The 17,513-nt window shown below is 48.4% G+C and overlaps 1 long non-coding RNA gene across 2 annotated transcripts in view; it reads right to left on the reverse strand.

The window, feature by feature from the left end:
* Window positions 1-6,553: 6,553 nt before the first annotated feature.
* LOC121085787 overlaps window positions 6,554-17,513 on the reverse strand; it is a 159,755-nt gene continuing 148,795 nt past the window's right edge. For both annotated transcript variants that reach the window (XR_005827189.1, XR_005827190.1), the window contains one exon: window positions 6,554-7,919. This is a non-coding gene — a long non-coding RNA (uncharacterized LOC121085787). The remainder of the gene's footprint in view (window positions 7,920-17,513) is intronic.

Raw genomic sequence — 17,513 nt, forward strand, 5'->3', positions numbered from 1 at the left:
CAGCTTCTGCTTGGATTTTTTTGCCATTTTCTTTTCCCTGTATTTATTTAATTTTTGCAGTTTTTTTTTTTCCCCCAGTTTTTTTGGGTATCTTCACAGAGCCACTCTGCCTCCATTTGCTTTTGTAGACATGACTTCAAGGCCTGACCTTAGTGGTAACACTTGCCAGTTGGGAACTCGGTAGCCTCCGGCTGGAAGCGGGCTGTGCCGTGCCCCGCTGCCCCCCTCGCCCCGGCTCTGATCTGCCCGGCGCTTTGTATCACAGCCTCCACGTTGAAGGATACTTTGTGCTGCTGATGTGTAAGAGGTAGAGTTGAGCATGTTGATAGCTGTCCCTGGAGGATAACTTTTCATTATTGATGTGGAAAGTGGAAAATAAAACAGACTATTACACTTTTTATCTTCAGGGAACATTTTTTTTTCTCTTCATCCCCTCCCTTCAGATATGAAAGCATTTCAATTCAGAGAATCATTCTGCTTACAATGAAGAGAAGTCAATTCTGAGAGCAGCAGGCACATTTATTTACAGCGCAGGTGACTTGCAACATGTCTCTACCATGTATGCTTTTATTATTCCCTGACAATCCCTGAGACAGGGCATCTTGTACCTGGAGTGCCGCAGCTGTGCTGCTCTTTACAGTCATTAAACCTGGCTTTGAAGTCAGAAGAAAAACCCAGTTCCTCAAGTTCAAATAGTCCTGCAGAAATGGCACATAAAGGAAGTTAAACAACATTCCTTGGGTTGAACCACGAGTCAGAGGAAGATCAAAGGACAGTGGGTGAAGAAAATTTTTTAAATTCTTCCTTTAGGGACGTCTGGAGTGCTCTCTGCCTGTCCTCCACTCACTCCAGCTGCTGTGCCATGCAGGGTGAAAGCATCGTCCCACACTCTGCAGATGGCAAAGCCCATGGACATCTGTGCACAGCTGGCACGCAGCGGTGCTCGCATTTGCCAGCTAGCTGGCCAAGTGGAAAATGGGTATTTGTAGGTACAAGCCCTTTGAGTTTCCACTGGGAAAAGAACACAAGGCAGTCAGAGGTGGGAACGTAAATCAGAGCTCACTGATACGGATCCAAGAAAGCTCCCAGATCAATATTTAAAAGAGTGAGCTAGTAAAGGAGAGCCGCACTCCCCCTCTATCCATCAGCTCTGCACAGGCTGCTTATCTCATCTATCTGCTATCTCCTCCCAGGCTTCTCTCTTTCCAAATGTGCAGCACCATCTAGCCCTCTAATCATTTTTCTGTGTTCCCATCTCACTTCTGCAAGGGAAGAAACAGGGCATTTGGCACCCAAAATTGAGCCCTCTTTTCACTATTTATTCATGTACAGAAGGCTTGGGGATGACATTAGGATAAGGGATGCTGACGTTGTGTTTTATCCTGCACAGGCAGGTGACTGCTGGTAGAGTTCATTGCAATCCACTGGGAAAGACCTGGCACCCTGGTAGCTCCAGGTAAGAAACTGCTGATCATTTTCCTGTTTGCTTTAGTATTGCTGAAATCAGGAGAAGAAACGTTTGGATGCTGTTGAGTGGGTCAATACATTGCTAAATGTCAGCGTTGGCTGGAACGGCTACAGCTGTTTTGGCTTTTTGGAAAAATCATCCTTGGCGTCACAGCTGCTGTCCCTTCACTCCAGTGGGGTGTTGCTACCTATGGTGATATTACAGCAGAAAAAAAAAAACAACTTAAAACTGACTCAAAAATGGAGGGTTACGTGAACCTAGCAGGCAGCTTTCATTTTATACATTTTGCCTCTGCCCCACCGGGCCAGGGATTTGTAGCTGAAATGCCATCTGTACTTTGTAGGCTCTTATCTCTCTGGTGTGCTGAGATAGCACCTGATTACCATAGTATCGGAGCATCTAGCTCTCTGTGATGTATTCATCCTCATAGCAAGCCTGGGGATAGGTAAGTGCTATTATCTTCCTTGTACAGACGGGGAACGCTTCACTACGGCCCAGATCCCCGCTTCGAGGTGCAGCGATACAAAGGGCTATAATTATTTATTAAAAATGTGGCAGTGTGCAGTGGGATGGGCACGAAATTCGTCTCACTTCATCAGAAGTCCAGTGTTTCTCTGTCTCCATCGGAGATGGCCGTCAGAGTCCTGCTGTACTTGGAGAGAAAGCAGCACTTCCAAGGTGTGGAGCACCTCAGCCGGTGGTGGTTACCCCCAACAGCCCACCTGAGCCACGTGCCCACCAGCTGTCACGGTAGGACTGTCGCCTGCCTTAAAAATATCTAAAGCTGGGCGAGACGAATGCATCTGACGTTCACTGGAACAAGACTGTGCCTATTTCAGGCTGAAGTGACCTTTGGGCAGTTTGGGACTGAGCAGGTTACTGAACACTGATGACCCCTCGCAGACCCTTCACGATCACAGCACCTGATCAGACAGGGTGAGTTGCCCTTCGGAAATATCTTTTCGTGCTATTGTCTGTTCAGGCGTGGCTTAACTTTAAGACCTAACTTCAAGGTGGGAAGTCTGCTTTAATTAGATAGGAAGTTCAACTGATGCACACACTTCTATTGCTACAGGTCCCTTCTCATGCTCTGGTGTTGTCAGCAGCATCTTCTTGCAAGTGGTTTTGGGAAACACTATTTTGAAACAAGAACAGCAAAGGACAGGTAGGTGAACGTGGGTGGGAGTTTCATTCGTGTATATGTGCGTGTTGCATATAGATACGGGAACTTTGATGTCATTCAGGCAAGTTGCCCAGGCAGCAAACTTCACATTTATGTGCAAACGAGGAGACAGTCATACTGAACCGGAGGGAGAGGATGCTAATGAATGTTCTTCTAGGCTTTAAGGAAAAGATATTGCCCAATGCTGTGGAAAATTAAAATTTGTTTCTAATATGTATGGTAAATTTAATGCTAAAGACCAAAGATAAATGGGAAGAAAGTTTAATCTGAGCTGACCCCATTTTTGCTGGAATGTCATTTGCTATGGTTTTTGCTCCCTCTCAGAAAGCAAGAGACACACTAATTAGTTCTTGCATTCTGCACATAAATTACCACTCCCAAACATTTAAGGGTGAAACTAAGGGTTGCTGGGAGAGCCGCTAAGTGAACTGTCCTGTATCCACAGTGGGTTTGTGTATGACCATAAACTGAAGACCTGATGCTGCAGTGTCACTCGTGATCATCAGGAAGGAAGCCTCCTGGCCTCTGAGTGCCTCCCCGCTGGCTGAGGTCACTGCTGTGAGGTGTGGTGGCAATAGGATGACTGGGATTAAATTCACTTTGGGATGAAAATATCTCCTTGACTAAAGAGGATCTGAAGTGTACAGGGCTTGGCTGATCTTAAGGTTCCTTAAGATGGACCCAACTCTGAGATTTTTCAAAACTGAACTCACTGCCCCCGCTAGACACATATACCTGGAGCCTCTTTTGCATTGAACTGTATGATCACATAAACTGATCCAGCTTTCTGAAAAGCTGGCTTGCAAAAAATCCCTTGCCAAGCAAAAGATGAAACAAGAGGACTCCTTCTAGCCTTCATTTTTAAAGGAAAAGATTCAGAAATAACTTGATTCATGAAAATTCCCTAGAAAAAGATCAGAGTTTGAGCTTTATCATCCTTAAATAGTTCCCCGTGGGCTTAAGAAAGCTTTTCTGGCACGCTGGGTTTCCAGAGCCATGGGACAGGTTGTCCCCAAGGCAATGAACTTGCACAGCTCAGTGAAATGCAAAAGGTGGCTAAAGCTGAACTTGGAACAGCATCACTCACAGGGATGCACGGCACCCAGAATGGCGTGCCCAGCACCGACCCGCCGCAGCTGTCACACCGACCTTCGCCTACCGCTTCACTTGTCAACCGCTCAATCCTGCCGGCCGGTGCCGTGCTGGCGGATGGAAATGAGCCTGTCTTCGGCTGACGGGAGCTCAGCAGAAACTCATCAGCAGATGATCAAAGTTTAGAGTTCAGCTGAAAGGCCTGGAAACTTGTCTCAGGGAGGTTCGAGGCCCTTCGTGCCCTGTCGATGGAATTTCATTAGCTTGTAACTATGACAGGTTATAATCAACCTGTCCAATTTTAATCTTGTCCATAGATAGCTATGCTGCAGATTGTAATTTTTTTTTTTTATCATTTGCTTTATTTAAATTGTGAATTTGCTTTATTTAAATTGTGAATGTGCCCTGCTAAAAGAAAAGACACCCTAACCTGTTCCCTCCAGGCAACTGGAAAGGTTCCTCATGCAGCCAGCCAGCACCTGATGTGTTTTAAATGTGGGCGCCCAAGAGGCAGTTGTTTAGGGGAAGTGGTTCATCACAAGGGGTTAATTACTCTTTGTAGGCCTACTTAAGAGGAAATGGCCTTAAACAGCCAGGCTAATTACCTCTGTTGCAGTGCTCCAAATTGTAACTTTGATCTGGCCCCCATGGAGAACTCACTGCTTCAGGACCTAGAAAAGGATCAGTTGTGCTTGGTAGGAAGGATTGTGCCCCGAGAGATCCTTCAGCTGGAGCACAAAGCCTCCAGTGAAAGCAGTAACACCATTCCACCAGAGCTTCAAACCCTTCATCAGCGTCACTGGGAAAAGGAAAATCTGTCTGGAAATGAGGTGTGTGAAACGAAGGCGTCGCTCCTCTCGTTAGCGCCTGTTCTCAGCCCTGGTTGCATGGCAAAAGGGACAGCAAAGCCTCAACACTCCAAAACTGTACATCAGGCATCTTATTTTGGTTAAAAATAACCACTTCGTTTTGGTTAAAAAATAATTTGAGGACTAATTAGCTACCCAAAAACTTAATTTTGGGAAGGGGGATGCTTAGACCGTGCTTGTGGGCTTTCCTCCACCATCATCATACACATCTTTAAGTAGTCACACGAGTCCAAGTTTAACTAGTGCATGGTTCTCCTCCCCCCGAAAAGAAGTTCCGTAGTGCTGCGGTGCAACTTGTCTTCATTTGAACAGAGATCCCCCACCCTGCTGGGAGCCAGTGCCGTGGGCCCGGCTGGGGGATGGAGGCAGCAGCCAAGCTCCAGCTGCCCACGAGTCGGCGTCACGTTTGCCTGGTGCCAACCGCTCGCAAAGCCTCTTGGTGGCCTGGTGAGAAGAGCCAGCTCTCCGGGATGCGGCTTTGCAGGCGATGATCTGGAACCGTCCATCATCATTACAGCTCTTTGCTTTCAAAACCCAGCCTGACAGAAGCATTTTGTTCAAGGGGTGTGTGTGTGTGTGTGAGGAGATGATCTAAAAGGACATCTCCCCGGGCCACCTCAGGGGGTTAGTGTATCTTTGCCCACCCCCAGCACAGTGCGGTAGGATTGTGCTCCGTGCAAATGGAAATCAATAATTCAGCATTTCCCCTTTCTGGGTGGAAGATGCTTGTTGGCTGTGGGAGGTGGGGTGGGCAGAGGCACGCTGGATGTGTCAGGGCACCGCTTCAAACTGTGCAGAGAGTGGAGGGAACCAGCACGACCCTGCGGTGTTTTTATACCAGTATAATTACCTATTCTGGGCATGTGGGATATTTTTAGCCTGCTTGCCTGAGGAAATTAAGCTCATATGATCATGTAATGAATGTATGTGCGTTTCTGCGTGTTTATTCTGACCTTAATAATTTTTGAACCCATTGGCAGTTTCAAGTGGATTTGATGGAGGAGCAAGCAGGCTCCCATACAATTAAGTTTTTGTACACACTAGTAGTCACATAGAGGAGAAAAAGCCTATAAATGCGCCCCATCACCAATTCTTGTCCGAATGACAGGCCATAGTGTGGGCTTCTACTTCATCAGACATCAAAGACTCCACACTGGGGGAGAGAATTTAGAAAAACCCATTCGAACGGCAGGAAAAGATTTCACTGGAGCTCGCAATCAAGCATGAAATGCAGATCTCAAGGAAACAGGGCTTTGCCGTTCCCTGTGCTGATGGGACTGCATATTAACTGCTTATTAGTTGTATCAGCACAAAAGCAAGTGTGGATTTAGTTGGAAGGTATAAAGTCATTTCTAGTAACACAGCTTGTTCCTCTTCCCCACATAAGTGCATTTATGTCAGTAAGGCTGTTTTCTGCACTGGGTGAGTTAATGCTGCTTTCACTTTGGGGCATAAACAGGGCTTAAAAGCCCTGAGTGTTTCACATGGAGATTTCTGTGCTGGGGTAAACTCAAACAGCTGTCAGATTTGGTTCTCCGCTGTACTTAGAGTGACACGGATTAGGACTAAGGAAGGGAGTTCTCATGGCAAATCCTCTGTGTTGCCCTTCCTCAGAGGCTGCGATAGAGCTGTGCTGCTTTCTGCATCGCGGGGAGCGGACGGCAGGTGCTCAGCCCCTGGCAGCTCCGGGGAGAGACCTCATCGGTCCAGACCTAAACCCTGGGCACGGCCCGTTGCCCAGAGATACCGTGCTTTCTTCTTCTCCTCCAGCTTTTCAAGGTGGGAAAACCACATCCTTTTGCCCAGAGGACTCCCACATTTTGTAATGAGCAGGGGGCGTCTGCACAGCCCCCGCCTCCTGGCTTCCCCCCCTCCCCGGTTTGTCTGCAGAGAGATGCCCATGATGATTAACCTGTTCTTCAAACACACACGGCAGCGTTCTTAAAATTAATGTAGTTTTAATTTCATTTAGCATAATTCACATTGGGGTTTAATGCAGTTTAGCAAATCCACGGGAAATTCAGGCTTTTGCTTAATTCAGATTAATTTTCCAGCGAGTCCCTGCATGGACAAGCCTTCCGAGAAGCCTGGCAGCAGCCAAGGTTTGGCACGTGTGGCTCACAGGGACAAACTGGTTAGAATTGGCCAAGATGTGTTTTGTTTACCCTCTTTCACACCACGGTATGCACTCCCAGCTAAATGATGGCAAGCAACCATACAGCTGCATGCAATCCCTTCCAGCATCCTCATCCTCACATCCAGCCCCAATTAAAGCTCCAGGCATTGCCTGAGACAACTGGGTTGTACAGCTGGGGTATGGAAAATGATGCTGCACTCTCAGCGAGGCAGGACGATCTGCCAGGCAAAGCCACCAGAGCTCAGAGGTGAGATAGCTGCCATAAAATTCAGTGCCAGCAGGGATTTGACAGGGAGATGCTCCAAATCCCAGCCTGGAAATGGTGGCATCCCTAGAGAAACACACCCCGCTGCAGGGCAGGGTTACTTTTCCCAAGGCTCACCCCTCTGATACCTGCAAAGTGATTAGTGATAGCTTTCCAGAGTGCCTTTAATTAATGGCCCTGCAAGGCCCTGTAAGTCTGTGTTAGCACAGCACCGCACACCACAGCAAAATAGCCGGAGATCCCATAAACACATCTCTTCTCATCAGCTTGCCAGCTTATAGCAGCTGGAATTAAACTGATGCCAACACAATGACTCTGAGATCATTAAAGCTTTCCCGGACAAAAGGACTGTATCTCAAGGGTCTATTTGCCATAAACAAGCTGGGTGAAAACAACAGGAAATATCGAGGAATAATATTCTCGTGAAGAAAACCCTGCGCTGGTAAAATGCGCCGTCGGGAATTAGGACAGATGACTTTGCTCATCCTCTGCGGGGCTTTTAAACTAACACAGCCTGAGCTGGGGCTCGGGGCTGCGCTGTGTGGAGATGGGCTGAACACCTGGGACTGCCAGTGGCTTCTGGAAAAAATGCTTCTCCAGGTGCAGGGGACTCTGGAAACACGATGGCATCCTGGATTAGCTGGTGCTCGTAGTCAGGCGATAGTGGTTGCCCAGCACCAACCCAGATGTCAGCATGAGAGCAGTAGTGGAATTCCAGGGGTGGTGGCTGTCTCGTGGGACCTGCCAGAGTTAATGGATGCTCAGAGGGAGGAACAGGACACCGAGGGCGCGACACGCAGCACTGCTTTCCAAGGTGACGTTTCAGATGCACTTCAGCCTGTTGGGTTCTTGGAGGGGTTGGGGTAGGACCAAGGTGTTCAGTGGCCAAGTTGCTTTGAATCAAACTGAAAAAGATATTAGAAAATAAAGGAGATGAAGTCCCAGATTTTGACACTGTAACCAACACATAGTTATTTGCCCTTCCAGGCGAAGAGTTTTGCTCCTATTGGGGTTATTAATCGTTTCTTAAATGTTTTGTTTTCTTCAAGGAGCTCAAACTCTAAATGACAAATGCCATTGTGAAATGTAATGTGAAAAATTAATTCTGAAAATACAAACCAATGTAATTTTTGGAACCTGTCCAGCATTTTCATCTGCAAAAGCAATTGAATCCATCCTGATTCTGAATTCAATGAAGAGTTTCCATTCCTAAGGCCTGGTTTGGGGAGAGGCTTTTTGTAAGGGAATTGCAAATTGCTGTCTGCTGCATCTACCATGCATGCCCCGCTTAAGAACTCAACACAAAAGCTCCTGAAATTGGGAAAGATCTTAGTCAAACCACCACAAAGGAAGGTCTTATGGTGTCCATAAGTTACATGTGCAATCCCCACCGGTGATTTAGGTCCACCTACATCATCCCTTACTACGCTCCAACTTAACCACCTATTTTAGGATGGGAGAAATCCTCTCTCTGGAGGTGCTGATCTCTGTTGAGCCAGGTATCCCAGTAGCTGTCTATATGGCAGGCTAGCCCAGCTCTTCAGATGCCCTGAACCATCTGGATATGCAGTGGCTCCATACGGGAAATCCAACTGCCATTGCGCTAGACCCAAGACGCTGCCATGCTGCAGTGGGTCAAGGCATTTCTTAATGGCTCGGCTAATCCACTGGTACCCACCCCATGAAGGACCTGCCTGCTTCCTTCCACAGCTCCAAAGAGTAAATTAAAGGATACGATGAAACATATTACATTTGCAGCTGGCTCAAAGGGAACATAGCAGCATTAGGCAGCCCTGGTGCTCATTAAACGCCTCTGACTAGAAGGATGTAATGAACCGGTTTTATTACAATAGTAATTTCTTCCTATCACATTTGGTGGTTATATATTCATGGGGGATGCGGGGAAGGGAGGAAGATCAGTACAGACTGGTGCATTAAGATATATTGCAGGCAGAAAAGATGATACCAGAGCATGTGGCTGACAGATAGGAGAGAGGCGAAGCAGAGAGCAGAGTATCCCCAAGTCCATTCTAATGCCATCAAACTGACCTTCCAAAAAAAAAAAAAAAAAAAAAAGAACAACAAAAAGGGGACCCTCTGCTCTTGGCTTCTGAAGCATCAGCAACTCCAAAGTTGGTTTAATGACCAGTGATCACTAGGAGCCTGCCAGAGCTGCAGCTGCTCTATCATATACCTTGGCTGACCCAGGCTAACTGGGGATGTTGCCTTGTGTCCATGGTGTGGGGTGTCCGTGTACGACAGAAAGCTCCAGGCAGCTGCTGGGACCTCATGGGCAGAGGTGGTAGGTGGTACCTGGGGCCGCGCTCGTGGCACAGGCACTGCGGCATGGCCCGGCGAGCCGCGCAGGAGGGGCAGCTGAGAAGATACAGCCTGAGAAGGAGCCTGGCGGTCTCCCCAAAGTTTCAGTGCTGGACTTCTCCGTCTTTCAGTCTCATTGTAACTAAGGTAGTTTTCTAAATTTGTACAAAAAGATAATCCATGATTAATAGCCATTTTAATAAATGGCTAATCAATTTATATGGGTTGCTATAGAGTCCAATAAATCAAACCCAGGTTGATTATAACCATGGCTTATAGCCATCTTATAATACCTTCCACTGATGTGCTTATAATAATCTGTAACATCCGCTACTGCTGTCGGTAACTCATTTAAAACACAAGTTAGTATTTTTTTTAACCTGCTAAAAGCACAGAGTGAGTAAATATTCCCCTATACTTGTAAGTCACGTGACCTTTCATGGTTGCAAATTTGGGGCCAAATCAATGTCCATCAGAGGCAAGGAAGGACTCCCATGGCTTGAAAAAGAAGCTGGAAGAGTGATACAATTACAAGAAAGGTAAGACTGAGCTGACTTGAGTCCTGTGTTGTCTGAGAAGCCAGAAGAGAATGCTGGGGGGGGAAGGGCAGCTAGATCCCCCTCCGCCTGTCTGTCCATTGTCTCGCAGCAATGGCAGGGTCTGCAGAAGGCTGAAGTTCTTGGGTCTCATGTTCAATAGCCACGGGTGGATTTATCCCGATGAACACCCCTTGCCCCTCCTTTTGCGGACTCGCAGAGTGGTTGACGCTGGAAGGGACCTCCGGGGGCCACCTGGTACCACCCCGGCTCAAGCAGGGCCACCTCGCGCTGGGTGATTGGAGGGTCACCCTTTAAACTATTTTGCCTCTGACCCTGCAGCCATACATTCCACCATGTAATCACAGAGCATGTGAAAACCACAATTAACTGTTCTGTGATTAGACACATACGAATATATGGAAAGTGTCTTTCTGAAAAATCCAAACTTTGGCTGCAAAGCACCGGGAGGGGTTCAGGTGGCATTTAGCAGCCTGGATGTCCCAGCTGGCAGCCAGCTGCCTATCCCAGCAGGACACCCTTGCTATTCTGGGGCTGTGTCCTGCCAGCCATCGAGGACAGCTATTGCCCAAAGGACAAACAAACAGGAGTTTAGCACTTGAACTGATCCCTTAGAGAACCGAGGGCAGAATTTCTGCTGTTTTCCAGCATCTCTGTTTTCAAAGCCACCACGACAACAGAGAATAATGATAAATTAAAAAAGCAGAGCAAACGGTGAGCCTGGATGGTTAAAAAACCACAGATGGTAGGTTTTGCTTTTTTCATATTCCAACTTTTTTTTCTTTCTGACTTGATTCACACAACTCTTTGGAAGAAGCCCCATTTGCTTAATATAGACTGAAACCTGTAGCTGCCTGGAAAAAAGAACTGTGGTGATTTCTGAAAAACTAAAGCCTATAAAAGCTGACACACAGCCCCTCACACTCTGTAAAAACCATCTCTTGGCGGATTTATTAGTCTTAGGCAACAGCAGTTGGTCTGAAAAGAAAATGTATTTAACCTTTCTTTTTAATTGTCGCACTGTTAACCTGTCAGTTCTACACGGGGCTGTTAATAATTCTGCTTTAAACATCTCAAAAGGAACTTTCATGTTTAAATATTAAACATTAAAACTTGGGTATAGTTAGAAAAGAATTGATGCAGCACTTTCAGCAGTCACGTGGCTCGATCCAGTCCATTGGAGTGCCTGGGAATTGTCACGCTGAATTAAACACAGGGTAAGCTGCAAATGCTGATCCCAGGGTCAAAACTATGAGGCTTTAGCCAGGGTTTGGCCTTGGAAAGGACGGAGTTAGACCTCTGGAGTGGGTCCTTATCTTCACCTTAAGGTAGGATGCACATTGATGAGGAGAATGAATTAATTTGGTTCAGCTAACTACATTTTAACTAGCTGCTGCAAAACAGAAGCGCACGCAAAGCAACTGAGTTTTAAAGGAGGTTTTAGCTTGGAATCAATTCCAAGCATCTGTGCAGACATGTGTCCTGCATTAAAAGCCATATTGGTTTTGCTTTCACTGGAACTTGAAGCCTAATGCACCCTTTTTTTTTTTTTTTTTTTTTTTTGCAAATATACTTTGAGATCTACCTTAACTCATCCCGATTTTTTTCCACATCTGTCAGCCCACAGGTAACTCCAACATGGGCAGGAGGGGACGGGAACGCTCTCACCCTCTTTGGTTTGCTGATGGAGCAGCCCTATGGGATTCCACCAAACCTCACCAAGATTGCCACCAGCCATGGGGACAGGCACACAGCACTGCTGCCCTGCGACACCCCAGCAGCACCCTAGAACATGCCAGGGAAGGGGAATTTAAACATAAATCCCACCACAGGCTGCAAATGGCAGCGGGAGAGGGCAGTTAGGCTCCTGCTGGGTCACTGCCTGGGCTGGTGGTGCCCAGGGCTTCCCGCTCGCTGACACTTAGGGCTGCGGCTTTCTAGATCTCCTTGTGGACAGTGCCCTCTCCAAAGGAGAGGTTAAGTATTAACTCAGCTGGAGAGATGGAGCGTGTAACTTGGGCACCCAGGTAGGAAAATGGGGTTATGGATCCTTAAACCAAAGGGTATCATGTGTCATTTGTTGACTTTTTTTTTTTTTTTTTTTCTTTTGCAGGCAAGGATTGAAAGGTTGGCTAGCTTGCCCAAGGTCATGATGAACTTTGTTGGAAAGGTCAAAGAACTGAAAAGCTTGGGGCGAATCCCTCAGCACAGGTTGGTCCACCTCTGCCCCTCTCCTCTCTGACAAGAGCTGGCAGGAACTAAAGCCTCATCCCTGACATCTCTGCTGCATAGCTCAGGCCTGGCTATAACAGTAAAATGATGCCTCTCCTGGCAACAATCCTGTACCCTTAAAACCAAAGATATTTTCCAGGATCAAGAAACTCACTGGGACTTTCACAAGGGCAGGGTCGGAGCTGTTACACTGCTAGAGAAGAGCATAGCAGAACACACAGCTGTGTGGGGAAGCCAGATCAGTAACAGCACTGCTGAACTACAGCAGAAGCATGACACACCGGTGTAGCTTTAATTAACAAGCATTTCCACCCCGATATACTGTGAGCCAGGTACAACAGTTGACCACACGGTGTGCCTGCACTGCAAAGGTTTGCAGTGGTGTGTTGCAAATGCTGCCTTCCCTTTCCTGCAGCTGCCTGCAGCGATTTGAGGAGCACATCCAGTGCACCTCCCTGCTCTGAGTCCCACCGCGCCGCCGCTGGCACTCACACACTTGTCTCATTCCCCAGCCTTGCATAAGATTTCCCTGCTTGCTGTAACCTGTCTCTGAGCATTGCATCGCTTGCCACCAGAGAGATGGGCATTCCCGGGCCACAGCAGAGTTGTGTGGCACCCGGGGCCACTGGAGCTCCTGCTCTGGTTTGGGCTTTGCTGGTGCAAGCAGGGAGTGGAAGGCTCCAGTAACCGGCCGTTTTTGTTGGCAGAGGCCACGCTAAGGCAGCCGTGTACCCCTGCGCTACTAACGCCTGCTTGGCACGGCTCCTGCCGTCCTCTATCTAGAGACTTTCTCCTCCAGCAGAAAGATGTCCCAGACTGGTTCACACACTTGGCAGCTCTCTCTCCCCTTTTCAGTACAGGTACCTGTGAAGCCCACGCCAGCTGTGTGACGGTACAGCCTTGGTGGCCCTTCCACGCTTCCCTTGGCAGCCTCAGCAGGCTCTGCTTTACCCCTACCGAACCCCCAGACAAACTGTGTGAGTCTGGCCAGGACACCATGGGCTATTCAGATGGGTCAGAAAAGCAGGAGAAGGGCGATAACCACATTCATATCACGTCTTGGCCCTTTCGGTCACGATGCTCACAGCAACCTGGGATGCCACGGGGCAAATTCAGTGGTGCTGTCTAAGGCAGCAGCATTCAAAGCCTCTCAGGTTTGCTAAGACTCCCTGGGCACTTCTTACACCCTGCCTGCTGATGCATAAAGTGAGCTAAATAAGTGTAATTTATGCACCGAAGAAAAGGTGCAAGTTAAAGTAACTCCCAGCTTAAAATAGCCTCTGAAATGGGGAGAGAGGCAGTAAGGGGAATATTAACTTTATGCCGCACAGAGCACCATCTCTGAATTTGGCCCTGGGCCTCAAAGCTTTTAAAAATAAAGAGTAAATCTAGTTTGGAGGAGGTTGTACGTGGCTCTGTGCACCTCTCCAGGACTTTGGTGGAGAGTCCTAGGCCCAAGCGAGGTTCCGATGCTGAACAGCCTGATTTTCCACTGCTGGTTCCTCCCCTGCCTGTTTACACCTCTGCAAAGCAGAGATAAACCAAGGCCATTCCACTCAGCAACCGCTGTACAGGGCTGCACATGCCGAGCGATGGAGCAACAGACCCTTCGCATCTCAGCTGTTAAGCACATCCTGGCTGACTGTCTTTTCCTCAGTTTGATGCTCCCTTTATGCACAGGACAAGTTGTTTGCCAACCAGGTGGCTCCCACTGCATCGGGAACACGTGGATTTATTGCTATCAATACTTTGCAGTGACCTGAATATTTCCAAAACTTGTGTCATCCTGCCCAGTGCACACTTAGCACTTAATTGTCACTAAAGGCACTGCCACTATTGATTGTCTGTGACCCGTCTGCAACCTGCACCAGTCAATAACTCTGTGACGAAGGCTGGTATGGGAAGTGCCATCGCCAACCTTAGGCTGGTAACATTATGCGCCTCTGACATGTGAATCAACCCTAGGGTAAGTGAGCTGATTTAGAATATAATTAATAAATATCCTTGGGTTTGAAGAGGGAATGCTGTCAAAGGCTTTCTAAAAATAGTGGGTAATTGGCTTTGTATTAGGCTTATTATTGCCTACGATGGTTTCTTAGAAGTTTTGAAACCACAGCTTCCTCCTTGGGTGCATCTCTGCACTCCAGAGCTGTGCTCTCAAGGCACTAGCACTGCCTCCCCCAGCTGCAAGTGCCCGGCAGAAAGAAGTTACCTTCAGCACCAGGCAACGCCCGGCTCCACATGGGATGAAAACAAAACTCCTTAAATACAGGCAGTGTTATCCCCTGGTGTTTGGGGCACTTGTTTGGTTGGAGACAGCTCTGAAGGGTCCTGACCAGGAATACAGATGCTGGGAGGATTTGCTGACCCTGTTACTGATTGCTGTGAGTTGGCTGCACTGCCTTCCACCATGAACCGCTCAACTCCAGAACTTTTTCTGCTAAGCAGCTTCTGTTTGGAAAAAACCCTCTGTATTCTGCCTGGAGTGTTTGTGCCAAGAAACACATCTTATCTCCTGTGCACAAAAGGACTTTCACTAAAGGAGCAGCACTGCCCCGTTCCTCTGGCTCTTGCATCTCCTGGAGAAGGCTGGTCCTCAATGTCCCTTAGAGATGCTGTGTGGCTACTGATGTTATATGGTTCTTTTAAGCAGATGCCCTGAAGAGGCCTTTATATAAGGCATTACTATTAATTATCCAAGGCCATCATCTGGCAGGACCAGTCTGTGATGCCTATTTACTGATGCAATGAAGGGAAGAGGGAACAACATCCCCCTCCACCACCATGGCCATCCCGCTCCCTGCTGTACCCGTGTTCAGCCCCGTGTGGTGGTTACAGCTGCCCTTGAGTTAACACCCTGTTCTCATCTGGTTCCTGGTATCATCTTGTTGGCACCCTCTCACAAGGTAAAGGCACTGGCAGAGCTGACGTTCCCTGGGCGGGTTTCAGTTGTCCCCCCACCCCGCTCAGCGGGCGAGTGCCACTCAGTGGACATGGCTCAGTGAGATTCGCAAGCTGTGGGCTGCAGGTAGTGATCACTCCCCCATGGCCAGAGCAGGGATGCTACGAGGATGCTGCCAGGCAGCCACATGAATTTTTTTATAGCCCCACACAAAGACCAACTCCTACTCTAAGCCTTCACAGGGAAGCTGCTTTTCTTCTTTTTCAGATTCATTGTCATCTTATTCAGAAGGATGTGCAGAGCAAGAAGGGACCTTGTAATCTTTTGCTGCAGAAAAACAGCGTGAGGAGGACCTTCAGCAAGGATCTCAAAACAGCACGCTCAGACCTGGGGAAAAATCCCACTGGGAAGTTTTCAGCCAGGTCCAGACTCCATCGACCATCCCCTGTGTGTTCACCCTCCGTATTGTAAGTTGGCTCTAAAGGACCCTTCAAATGGCCTGAGCCCTTCAGTAATCCACGGACAGTATCTGAAAGGCTTAAAATACATCAGCAATCACACACCACTAGATCCTAATGCAACAGAGCGAAATCTGTTGAAGAGGCCTGATGGAGCCTCTTGTGATGGTCTAGGAGTGGGTGAGCTCAGCCTGCTCCTGACCAATTAATGCCACTCTTCCACTGAAACCTCAGGGCCCACCCCAGCCCTCTGCACCAGATTTAATCACATCTGTTTGATTTTATATCACAGGATACAAAGGCTGAAGTGATGGGTACAGACTGCAGCAGCCTCTGACAGCGCTGGTCGCACCAGCATCGCTGGCTGGTTTATAGCAACGGTGAGTTTTGGAGGAGAAGCCCCCATCTGTAAATTAGCATGGACCTTCTGGAGGTCCCAGGCTGGGCAGACATCTCCAGCTTGGCTCTAAATGTGAAAGTAATTGTCACAGCACCCTCAAAACTCAGCAGCTGCAGCAAGGCTTTTACCACCCCATCCCAGTTAGCTTCCATAAGCAGCTCCCACACCTTGCCCTGGCACAGCCACCGGTCCCCCACAAGGTTTCACAAGCTCATCTACTGCCCGGGCTGTTTCTCCATCCTCTCCACACCAGCCCACCCTGCTTCTTGCCTCTGCTGCGCCCAGATTCTCCCTTCTCCAGGCTCCTCTTCCAGCCGGCCTCTCCTCACCCAGGCCCCTTTCTTCTCCCGGGGCCTCTCCATGTCCCCCCCCCCCGCACCTGGGGCGCTCTCTCTGCTCCCTCCGCTTCTTCCAGGTCTCTCTCCACCCAGTGCTCCTCTGCCATCCCCTCAGAGCTATTTAACTACTTAGCAGGAACCAGCCACAGCTGCACCTCATCCACACCAGCCCCCCCACCGCCCCTGAAGCCAGCCCACCGCTGTACGTTACCAATGTTCATTAACCTGCCCTCATTCCTCTATAATTCCTCTGCAAGTAATGATGTCCTCTCCTTTCCCCACCTGAAGCCACTCTGCTGTCTCCTGCTCTGTGATCAAACTCCTACTGCCTTTCACAGGATTTCATAGATGAGGTGTTTCTTCCGCAGGCTCTTGCATTAAAGTTCATATGTATCTTTAAGCACATGTGGAGGAAAGCCTTGAGCACTGCAATTCACCCAAATCATCATGACTCCTTTTATTTTTACATTAAATGTTTTCTTTATGAAAGGAATAAAAGAACTATAACAATCACAATGAAATAAGAAAGTGAATGCCTAGAGGTAACTACAATATAAAATCATATTCATCAGATCATAATATTTTACATTTGCTCGTTGGTTTATGTGGATTAAAACCCACTCGACGCACAACCTAACAACAGCAAGAAAAGCTGCAGAGGAGGAAGGGGAAAAGCGACGCAGCCCTGGGACCTGGGACAGCAAGAAGTGACCTGTGGCTAGTGAGCGAGCCAGAATGGCATCCGATGGTGGTTCAGCGTTTTGCATCAAAGAAACAGCCCCGCATGCCCTTGCCCTGCCCCGCAGCCATGGTCACCCATGCAGCCATGCCCACTCGGCCTCAAAACCAGCCGGCTCAGCGTGAGCACCGCGGCCACGACAGCAGAGCGCGAGCTGGAGGCAGAGGCGCCCCTTCCCACAGAGCCTGCTCCTGCTCCCACCCTGGCACAATCCTCCTCTGAGGCTGGTGGTCCCCAGGACCCGGCCAGCTGTTAAATTAACGGACAGAAAGTGGAACAAATAATGTGGGGAAGCAGGGCATTCTTCAAGTCCTGAAAGACTTCAAGATGAAATGCCTTCCTGGAAGCTGGATGAGGCAGCAGTGGAGAGCCTGGATTGCATTAACTCACCTTTTATAGAGGGGCTGGCCCAGATGCTCCAGTGGCCTGAACATCTCTGGGTGAAGGAGCATTTGCAGTGAAAAATGGTGTTTGCCATCTTCCACGCAGCTCCTAAGGTGTCTTCTCCCAAATGAACCGCTAAAATACTAACTTCTGCATGGGAAAGCATGTAA

The sequence above is a fragment of the Falco naumanni genome, chromosome 3, assembly GCF_017639655.2.
Source record: "Falco naumanni isolate bFalNau1 chromosome 3, bFalNau1.pat, whole genome shotgun sequence".
Lineage (NCBI taxonomy): Eukaryota > Metazoa > Chordata > Aves > Falconiformes > Falconidae > Falco > Falco naumanni.